The sequence below is a fragment of the Habropoda laboriosa genome, unplaced genomic scaffold, assembly GCF_001263275.1.
Source record: "Habropoda laboriosa isolate 0110345459 unplaced genomic scaffold, ASM126327v1 scaffold119, whole genome shotgun sequence".
Lineage (NCBI taxonomy): Eukaryota > Metazoa > Arthropoda > Insecta > Hymenoptera > Apidae > Habropoda > Habropoda laboriosa.
In genome coordinates, this window is record NW_017100225.1 from 716,114 (window position 1) to 727,502 (window position 11,389).

An 11,389-nucleotide genomic window follows, 5' to 3' on the forward strand; every position below is an offset into this window, starting at 1 on the left:
GGGTTTCACCCTGAATCTTCTCACTTTTCGACGCGCTCCTTTCGTCCCTCTTAATCTCCCCCAAACGAACAATTTCACACGTAATGTGACAGTTTCACTTTGGAATATCCGTTAACGTAAATTTCAATATCCAGGCTGATCGATATTCCCCTCCGTCGTTCTCAGCTGTATATGTATACCTATACAGTATATCACGGTGGATTTCATGCGCAGACAGATAATTAACAATTGGTCCGATGGAATTTCGCCTCTCTTTCTCACTCTCCCTTTTCCTCTTCGCTTCTCGACAGGCTCCATTTCCTTTCTCTTCGCGTGATCCTCGTTGAAACGATTGCCGCTCGAAGCAGCCACATACTATAATACATGCAGAAGCGAACTTTGTGATCTTTCCATTAAAATTTCGATTAAGGCGGAGGCCGAGGATATAGCTTCGGTATCGATACCTTGAGCCGCCACAGCTGAGGAAAATTTCTTTTTTCGCTGTACTTATCCCGCGTAAATTGCGTTCGCGTTTTACGTCTACGCGTGTACAAGTACACGTTCGCATACCAACCACCGGTCCTCTATCAGTTTTTAAATTGTCCCCTTGGGAACTAACTTTCTCCCCTCCTGTGGGTAGTTTTTATTCGAGTGGATGTTGCGTGTCGAGAGAAGAGTCATTTTAGCGACGTCGCGGGCGCAGCAATTCGAGATGGACGGAGCAATTTTCTGCGACAGCCGGCCGGGACACGCGTTAGCCCGGGCAAACGCAATTTGTACGCCGAGAGGGAGCGAGAGCGAGTTCTACGTTCCGCTGCCCGGCTGCCTAGCCGTCAAGTAAAATTTTGACCAACAGCTGCTGCTGTATTGTTTATTCTCACGCGTGTAGAACGCTCGTCTTCTCCAAACGGCGGGGTAGAAAAAAAACGTCGTGCGGAAATGAACGCCGCGAAAAATAAGCTCGAAACTGTGTGGACGCCGTTGGCAGAATTTCGACGGCACGCGACTCCCAGTGAACGCGTACTGCAATTTTTTTAAATTTTCAACACCGAGTAGCACGGATAAAGGACGTCGAAACAACTTTGTGCTCGAAGAAGTCGAATAGCGATAAACGCACTGTGAAATCGTTATACGCAAAAAAAAAAGGCACGGTAAATAGAATTTCACGTTTGAAATACGCGAGGAGCGAAGGTTAAGCGCCGGGCCTGGACAATAGAGCGACGATGAATTCCCAATCGGACGTATAATAGACCGTAAGGGCTGGCGCGATTGTTATTGTCGGTATGCGATATTCGCGCTCGTGAAAAGGGAAAACTTGGGATAAAGGTTCCCCCTTTATGGGGCATTAAAAACTAGAAATACGACAAGCACCGTCGCAGTTCTGAACAAGGCGCGCTTCCCTGTGAAATATTCATGAAAAGAACCGTGTCCTCCGCGTTATTCGGACTCGAGATCTCCTCGAAACCCGTACGCGGCTAGATACGTATCGTTCGATACTCCACGGAGGGGGGGAATTGTGCGACTATGGTCGCAAACCGTCGTAAATCGTCGTTTCATCGACGGGAGAACGAGAACAGGTAGAGAGTTTTCTCCTGGCCGTTTTCGATCCACGACTACACCGAGCAAATATTTGAAGGAAGCTCCGCTCAATTCCGATTCAATTTGAATCGTTCTCGTAGAGTGGCTCGGTTTCTTTTAGCAGCGTGAAAAATGATCGGCGGGGGCCGATCCAATCTTGGAAAGGGAAACTAGTCGTACCGGGACGGACACGGTTTTCAACTTTGCCGCGGATACTCGATCGGGACTGCTAGCCGCGAACGCGTACGCCAGCGTAATTTCTGAGATATAGCGCAGAGGTGTGGGACACTGGGGCGGAGAAGGTGCTTCGACATTCGTTTCGCGACGAAGAGGGAGAGCTGCTGATCATCCTAATGGAAATTGTTCCAGAAGCAGTCGTATTTCGCGTGACGCTTTCACCCCGAGTCAGTTTTAAATTCCACTTTTGTCTCCGAGCTGCGAAACAGAAACGGACACGACCGCAAGAAATTCAATCCCGTTGCTTCACGCCGTGCCGCATCGGCCCAGCTAAAAGCATCCACTTCGCGTAGCGACAGTTTGTTTTACGAACGGTCCTACCCCTGCCTTCGCTCGATCCGCTCGCTGTCCATCCCTCGTCTTTCCTATTTTTCCCTCCACGCAAATTCTCCGAACAGTCGCCGAATAAACACCGCTAATAAGTCCTTCTTCACGTCTGAACGTTCCTCTGCCCCCGTGGAATTACGGTAGAACCGAGGAAATTGCTTCCTTTGTTCGGGAACGATGCGTAAGGGGTCGTCGTTTCAAGAAATTGAACTGTCAGCTGCGAAATGGAATTCGAAGGGGGCTGCGTTCGAAATTAGCCGAGCGATAAGATGCAACATGCATTTCTGTGCTACGATAGCACGTATATTTGCCGTTTTCACGCGATACGACCAATTTTTTTCGAGTTCTTCGCCCGCAAAACACTCGCGGACCGATGCATCGCTTTGCGATAAGTTTGCGTTCGCTCGCACGCTTTATCCACGCGCTTCTTACAGCTGCAACGCGTTTCAACTCTTAGAGCTGTCGCTTCGCTTGAAAATCGTCACATAACGTTAAAACGTTAATCCGTTCGAGAATTGTGCGACCACAGAGTCACGGGGAAGGGAGAATTTCGTTAGTACGAAATTGTTTCGAGTAACGACAAACGCCGACGTTCGTAAACCGGGAGGCACGGTTTCTTGGTCGAAGAAGGTTAAACGCAACAAGGAACCGGTTTAATCTTGCTGTAAAATAATTGGAATAATTCTCCCGGCAGTATTTAAACTTTCCATCGTTGAAATTGTTTGCCAGAGAATGACACGTATATATGTACCTACTTATTTGCGACGGAGGTGCGTAAATCGCGCGTGTTCCACGATAGAGCACGTATTTTCTTTCGTTTCCTTTCGTTAATCCAGAGTCTTGTAGATTAAGCTCGTACCGCCGCGAAAGCATTCCGCGGTTCCCGTTCGGGACATCAAACAGCGTGGCGATACGAATTAATCGTACCGGAGGTAAAGCTCGTTTGATTAATGCCTCGCGGTCTCCACGAGTTTATTTTCCATACACTCTGTAGCAGAGTACTTACAATTCAATTTGTACGCTCGATCGAAAGATCGTTTCACCGAATACGCACCGATCTGTGCATAAATTACGACCGTTGCGAGCGGGTGCACGCGTTCATACACTTTTGCCTCTGTCTCGGATGCAGCTCATTAACGCCGCCCAGAACGAAGAGCAGATCAAAGTGAGAAACCGCGAAATCATTCGCGTAAAATGATTAATTTCACTCGCCGTTCCACAATCGGTTTGCTGTTCGCTCTTTCGCCTACTTTTAAAGGGAAATTTGCAAGGGAAAAGAAAGAAAAAGATCTGGCGTGAATTTGAAAGCAACGTTTTGCTACGAAGAATTGCGCAACCTTAGAAAGGTAGCTACACCGAGCGGAAGCCGCAAAGAATCGACGAACAAATCGCGCGGTGTACATATGTATGCATAAATGTATATATATATAGGTCCCCAAAGGAATAGGTATTCGCGTTTACGCGCTGACAATATACGTATGTATGTACTTCAGCTCGATTCAACCGTTCAAAGCGTTTTCGCTGTCACGCGTACCATTCTCCTCTTTTTTTTTTTTTTGTGTGTGTGTGTGTGTGTGTATGCATATATCTTTCCGTCTATTTCGAGAAATACGGATCGATCGGATTAAGCGTAAATATTTTCCCTGGGTGCCGCGCAAGCGCATACTTGTTTGCGTTTCATACGCTTCATCCTTCTAATCGGTGATTTCTGTTTTCAGAGCTCGCTCGCTCTCTTTCTGTCGCTTTTCCTTGATCAAACAAAGCCTCCGAATTTTTAATCCCTATTCGGAACGTTGGACGCTATTTCATCAGTCGAACCGTAAAATTGAAGTAATCCCTGCGAAATGGCCGTTGGTGGATTCTCCTCGTGGAGAAGGACCGAGTTCGATTCGACGGGATTCGCCGCGCCGCTCGTCCGGTGGTAAACGCGAACGAAACGCCAACGAAACGAAACTGCTGCATCTTTGTTAAACGGTAATGATCGCGTATTCTCATTTGCGCTACTCCTTTAGCCGGCGGTGGCCGATGTCGGTAATATTCAACAATTTCGCGTTAAACGAACAAAGGCTTTTAAATTGACCTGATTCACGGCGGATGTTCTCCTTGCCGCAGGAAACGCAGCAGCGGCGGCACGGCGGGGTTAATTGAATTTAGTCAGGTTTGCCGGACGCACGGGTTGCGGCGTACGTTTCAAAAGAATCGTCTGCGTTGATAATGCCCGTTGAAAAAGTCTGGCCCTGTACGGTTGCTGTAAATAATGAAAATAGTCCGAGCTAGCACGGCGAAAGAGCCTAGCCTCGCTGGCGAATTTAACCGAGTTTAATCGACCACGTAACTCTGCCCGGTATGTGTAGCAATTAACCAGGCATTAACGCGCTGCTGATTTATCAACGTGTACCCGATGAACACGCGCGAACCTGCCTAAAAGCGATACAGTATTTCGCGAAATCGTTTCCAAAGGACGAGCAAAACAAACGAGCCGGGGAAAATAAAGATAGACGGGGGCGGACTGGTAAAGGAGGAAAACCGTTCTATGCCCTCGGGGGAATATTATGCAAAGTGGGGAACAGATGCACGAGGCCCCGGAGCGTGATGCTCTTATTTTGCGGCTCGGCAGCAAACGTTTCTCTTCCCTTTCGGTCAGAGACAGCTGAATAAAGGCCATCCAGGAGGCAGGGAAATTCTCGCGAAATGCGGTTTTCGGACTCTTTTTCACTTCGCAACACGCTCGCTTTCCCTTCAATTTCTTCACCGTCTTATTCGCGGTAAGTATTCGAGCGGTGAAATTTTGGGGGAAAGCTGGCCCGTAACAGGGCAGGGGATCTACTTGTAAATTTTCCCCTTCCTCCGTTCATCCCCTCTGAAATATTCATAAGCGGCGATCATCCTTGCTCCGCTAATTGATATTCCTCGCATCTGGAATTCGCGGCGCCAACAGGTGTTCAACTCTGAGGCTGCGTTCACACGAAATCCGAAAGGATCGTTGTTCGCGGCAGCTGACTGTACATACATCTTCCTACCGTAACACTCGTTCTCCGATTAATCGTTAAAATTCCAGAGCGCGATTATCGATCGCGAGGCAAACGCGAAAGACGTTACGCAGCTTTCTGGACGGTGACTACCTGCATGTGACGCGATTTCGCGAACGGTTTTAACGAGACCCGGTAAAGCTTTTAGCGGAGCGGTTACAGAGATTGGAAGGAATCCGTAAAAAATAGAGTCGGCTGGCGTTTTATCGCGCGGTGAAATTTCCTTGGGAAGCGACCGAGTGAAATTTTTAAAGCGGCGTCCTGTCGGTTAGCGCAAAGGAAATTCTATCGTGCACACGGTGGCGCCGGCGCCGGCACCAGGTATCGGCAACTATGAATAGCATTAGCGGCGAGCTGTCAGCTTCCTGGTGCGCCAAGTGGCGTGGCGTTGTGCGTTAGGTCTTATGCATCCTAGTAAAACGCAGCCCGGCCAGAAATGCCCGCGGAAATTTACCCCCGCGCCGAGACCACCCTCAAACGACGCGTCGTTGCATTATGAACGCGCATTAAGTATGCATAGATATAATTAGAAGTGGCTGCTCGGTAACCGCGCGTCGATCAAACTTTCCCGCCTATGTGCGCGGTTCGGCCATATCCATCGGATGGATAAATTCGTTTGGTTCCACTTTCGGGACGCGTTTATTTACAGGTTCGTTCGACGTCGTTAAAGCACAACGGATCGATACACAACTAAAGCACGTGCCCGCGCGAAAATCAAACGGTGCAATTGGAAGCGACAAAGGTTTAATTTCGTCTGAAATTGAACCTACGTCACCGGTGATTATCGTTTAAACAGCCGCAGAATACGCGAACAGGAAGCACGCGTCTGGTAAAATAACGCCCTATGATTGCACCTATCTCCGATACCTGCGAGTTTCCAGCCCGGTCTACGTCACCGAGCAATCCATATTACATAGCAACGACCTATATAATTGCGTCGGAGCGAAGTTAAGCACCGGGACTCGCGGCTACGTGATTTACCTGATATCCGTCGGCTATGTTCCACCGTTGAATATTCCGAACGTGAATCGTAGGAGAAAAAGACGGAACGGAGGACGGAGAATGTCAGCTTAAACGCACACGTCCCCTATGCTTGATATTCGCAATCAGTCGCTTCTTTTTCCCAAACTCTCATAACCTTAAACCCGTTTTACCGGGTTCAGGGCCGATCGATTTCACGGTAATTAGTAGCAATTGAAGCGTCCTCGTAATCACGTTATCAACGATAGCAAGGATCTACGCTGACGCAGTTTATATTCCAAGGATCCAATTCCACTTCCGCCCTCCTTTCTCCTTTTTCATCGCAATTACCAGAGTTTCCTACGAAATCCCTGTTGTTCGGGTCGATCGGGAGAAGAGACCTCTCGGTCTGCGGAGAAACCCGATCCCAATACCCTGACTCCCCCACGCGCTAAGGGCTGGGTCAGGTAAGGACCCAGCCACTTGCGCCACGGTTTCCCGAAGGCAAGAGAGGGGCGTCAAGGCTCGTATGTAAGGACGCGTTAAGAGCACTATCAGTTTGCAGTTTAACGTGCGGTCTACTACCGAGAGGCCTACTGGGGCGTGCGATTGAGATACCCTCAAGGGGTACAGGGCCCTTGTGAGGAGGAATCCCCATTCCAACACTCTACCAATTCTCCAGATTGGTACCGGAGCTGTTCGAAACTCACATGTCGGAGCCTGGAAAAAGGGCCCCTCGGCGTTAAGAGCACTGCGGGGAGAGAATAGTTTTCGACATTATCCTGACGGAATCAATTATTCCTGAGGAATAAATAATAAACCGGTGGTACACACGTGTGATTTTCGTTGTTACACGGACAAAGTCAGGAGCGAGGGTGTGCTAGACACGGTCGTAGAGTGAGCTGTTTAGTGCGTCGATGTTCGATATATACCATGTACGTATATATGCATGTATTACGGTGCGTTGCGCGATAATGGACGCGTAAAGTTTCTCCAAGCCACGGAGGGGTTGCGTGCGCCCGGATGCAATAACGCGAACGCTGAAACAGCAGCCGACGGGTATACCAAGGTGGAATCTCGAGGAACGACGAAGCGAAGTACATATTTCGTGGACTGGATTTCGCTTGAACGGCACAATAATGCATCTGGTAGATGCAGAAACAAAAGTCGCTTGGCACCTCGACCGAGCACCGTAAAACTCTTCGAGCCGTCGCGACTCGACGTCTTCCACTTATTGTTAGAGTTGAAATCTAGGACGCGCGAGGCCGCGAGAAGCCAGGCTGGAAAACCAAGGGAAAAAGGAGAGATGCATCCACTGGAAGAGTAAGAGGCTTCGTGATACGGCGTGAGAAAAAGGAGAAACGGGATGTGCGTGGAGATACCACGCAGACAGATGAAAAAGAGGGACGGTCTTTTCCAAATACATACAATATCGTTTTTTTTTGTTAATTAATCGACTTGAAGTAGGCGAACGTTGTTTTATTTAAAAGGAGGAACGACGTAGAAGGAAGTCGAACGAATCAATACCGACGAGGTGGTCAGGTCGGGGCAATTAAAGTCGGCGAAGGAGAATAAGCTTTCGTGCAAGATGGAGGATCAAGAATTGCCGGGGGCCATGATAATTCGGAATTGTTCAAAGTCGATATTTAAATTCAAATAAAACATCGGAAAGTTTCTCGGGAAGCCCGGAGCACGAGATCGATGCGTCTCGTTTACGAACGCTACAAAATTTAACACTCCTCTCCTTGCCTCCGTCTTTTTTCTCTCCTCTCGATGATTTTCTTGTTTTTAAACGACGAGGTAGTAAGATAAGTTAGACGATAAAACATTGATGGAGCTGTACCAAGTTTTATAGCGTGACTCGTTAGCCTAAGATCGTTAATCCGATCGTAAACCAACAATTTGAGAAGCTAAAACGTGTTTGCGTTATCGATCGACTCCGTTGAACAATAAGCTTAGAACAGGGTGCACCGGCTTTTCGACAGAGAAACAGCTTGCCGATGCGCCTATCCACGCCGCAATTTTCTTATCATTAATCAAAACACTTCCCGTCCCGTTAACGAGCAAAACAATGCAACGAGATGGATGGCGGATCATTTTTAACCGCGTATACCTCTACACCGGTACATTACGTTTCAGAGGTCGCTTACCTACTTACTCCTTCGCCTAGAGTACGCAAAGGATCCTCCTAAGATTTTCGACTTGCTCGATTAATAGGTTCGTCGAGTGTTACACACCGTTGTCAATTAACGAGCCGTTGGTTAACCTTTCGCGATTACAAACGATTTCGCCCACCCACCGTTTTACACGCGGAAACACTTTGGTAAACAAATTCATAAAAGCGCATCGATCGATTTCTGTTTAACATCGAACTCGACGCGGTCCGGAATGGTCGAAATAACGGGCGTTCGCGTGAAACGAACGACGCTGAAAATCTAATTACACATGTAGCACAAAAGGGATTAACATAACGCTCGGAAGCTGTTTAAACTTTACACGTGACGAACGCGTTACCGGTGAAAACGCTGCGTTATTTCGATCGAGAGAGATTTTTATTTCTTTTCTCTCGTTCGCTCACGCTCGCGCTCTGCCCGCTGGACACCGGTGGCAATCGGACCGCGAAAACAACGAAATCACCGGGAACCGAATTAAACCGGCCGTTCGATCGCGGTGGTCTCCTCTGCATAGATCGTCAATTATTAGTCCCGTAATCAAGGGGAGTGCGATTCCCAATTTCCTCGGATTCGAGGACACGCGCGACTTGAAAAACGACCATTACTTTGATTAACCGTCATATTTTCGAAGCGCGCGCCGATTCCTGGCGAATGCTCGCTGCAATTGAGATTGCATTCGGCCGTCTTGACGTGAGCTTTTTCTGCTGGAGAGCCGGTATGATGGATTAAAACGTGTCATCGGTCTCTATGGAGAGGTTCTTTTCCCGTCAATTCGGGAGAAGGGAACCTTTTAGAAAAGTTCTCCAGAGATACTTGTACGTTTAATTGGAATCGCGGGTGGTAAACAGTTTGCTCGATACAGCTAAATCAGAAGATAGCTGGTCGTTTTACAAGGCTTGGCAAGGGGACGCTTGGCGTAATCGTTGCGTACGGCGCGCGGCGTGGCGATAAGGGCGCCCGTACTACCTTTCAGCAATTAATTCGGCTTAAATTTGATCGAACCGAAGTGATTAGAATCTGTTTACCGTAGCCGTCGACTAAATCGCGCCGAGCTCGAAAATAATTTAATTAATTCTCGTGCTAGTGGCTCGCACGTTTGACCAAATCACATCAAACGAATGCCGCTATCTCCCGTCGCGTAGTGCCGCTATATCCTCGATGAACGCGTCACGCCCTGATCGAGTGCGTGAGTGCGTGAGTGCGTGCACGTCCGTGCCGTGTTTATAGAGTTTTCGCCGTAGTGCACGCTGACAGTTATGACGAGTAACGATAATTAGAGGTCGAAAGCGAAATGGGTGAGAAATGAGGGAATCGCTGGCAAAATCGTGGATACCTGTCGCTCATAGCCAGTCCGTCGTGAAACAAAACTAAGTTAACATCCACCCAGTATTAATCACTTCACCGACGTCACACTTCGCTGAAATACCTAGACAAGATTAATCGTCTGGGTTTTTTCACTATCGCGGTGTTTGTTTCGCTGCGACAGGAGTGACAGTTTCCGGCGAAAACCGGTGAAACGAGAAGAAATTTTCCTGTGTTCTCCCAAGTAAATATGTAGATCCGTCGCCGGTCCTTGGTTGTCGATGTCGGAAAAAAGAGGAGAGGAATAATACGCGAGTACGCGGTATTGTTGACGAAATCCGGTTGAACGACTCAGTCGATCGGGTTAGATCTTATCGTAGAAATTCATTTTCACAGTGCGGCGATAAAGAGACGCGCGCTCGTCTATAATCCTTTCCTCGTTTTCACCGTTCGAGAAGGTTATCGATGTCGTTTGTCGGGAGAAAAGCACGGTGTCACGTGCAAAGTCTGCGTGTCGTCGCGACGATTTTCCGAAGCGTGGAAAATGGTTGCAGGAAAGGGGAGTGCATTTTATGTGCCGCCCCGATCCTTCGAGGGAACTCTGCTGGGTGTGAAAAGAATCGGGCAAATTGAGTTTTTTTTTCTCAAACACCGGGAATCTCGACGCCGCGCCGTAGCGGGAGAACACTTTTGGCGTCGAAAAACACCTCCGAGCTTTTATCTCTGCATGGATACTCTCTGTTGCCCAACGTTCTAATGACCTGCTTAGACACACTAGCTCGTTCCACTGCTTCAGAGCGTTTCGCGTAAAGGTAGCTGCTAAATTGCGCACGAGTGGACGACTGTTTCTAATTCTCTGAACATTTCACGAAAAATTTCACCGAGAGCCCGGAGCAAACGATATTGTTTTAACGCAGTTGCTCCCTCGTAACAACCTTGTACAACATGCAGATGCAATTCCCCTCATTCACCCAGCGATTTATCGTCGCTAACGGATATACTTACTAGACCGAGAAGAAGTTCTCTACGAGTACTCAACTGGGACATACGTATTCCATTGGCTACGAAAGGGTTGAAATATCGGATTTAATCCCCCTCCTTTTCCGTACGCCGTTTCATTGACCTCCACTTCACGTACACGTCACATTCTGAGTGACTACGCGCAGTCATTCGCGGTTTTTGGGTCAACATTGAAATCCACTTCTCGCCTGAGACTCGAGCGTAATTTATGTATCGCCGACTACTGTCGGTAGCGGCTTGTAATTACCGTGATTCATTAGCGAGCCGGAGGAACGATCGAGATCGATGATCTTCGGAAGGACAATGCCGCGACGAAGGGATTGTTGGTAAAAATTGACAAAGGAAAAAATTAAACGAAGCGTACAGCTGCCGACGACAGGGGCGAAGAATTGAATGCGAAACCTCGTGTGTGACTAATGATTCGCGTCGCAACGGGAGTATCGGTAATCCCGTATCCCGTAGGATATGCCGATTGCGTTGCTTCGATTGACGCTGCCAATGTGCATCATTAAACCGGCTCGTGGAATGACAGGAACGTCGATACCCATCTTCCCGATCACTCCTCCTTTCTTCCTACGGAAACACTTCGATACACGTATCCATCCAGGTACGCACTGGTTAGAGGTGAAACGACCTCGAGCACTCCTCTCTAAAATATCAAATTGTAGGAATCGGCCGAGTAAGGGAATTTTCGTATTCATCGGCGTTGTCAAATATTTCCAGCGGAATAAGCCGGCTAACTTTTTATGATAAACCGACCGAGTCATTTTTGAAGTGCACTGC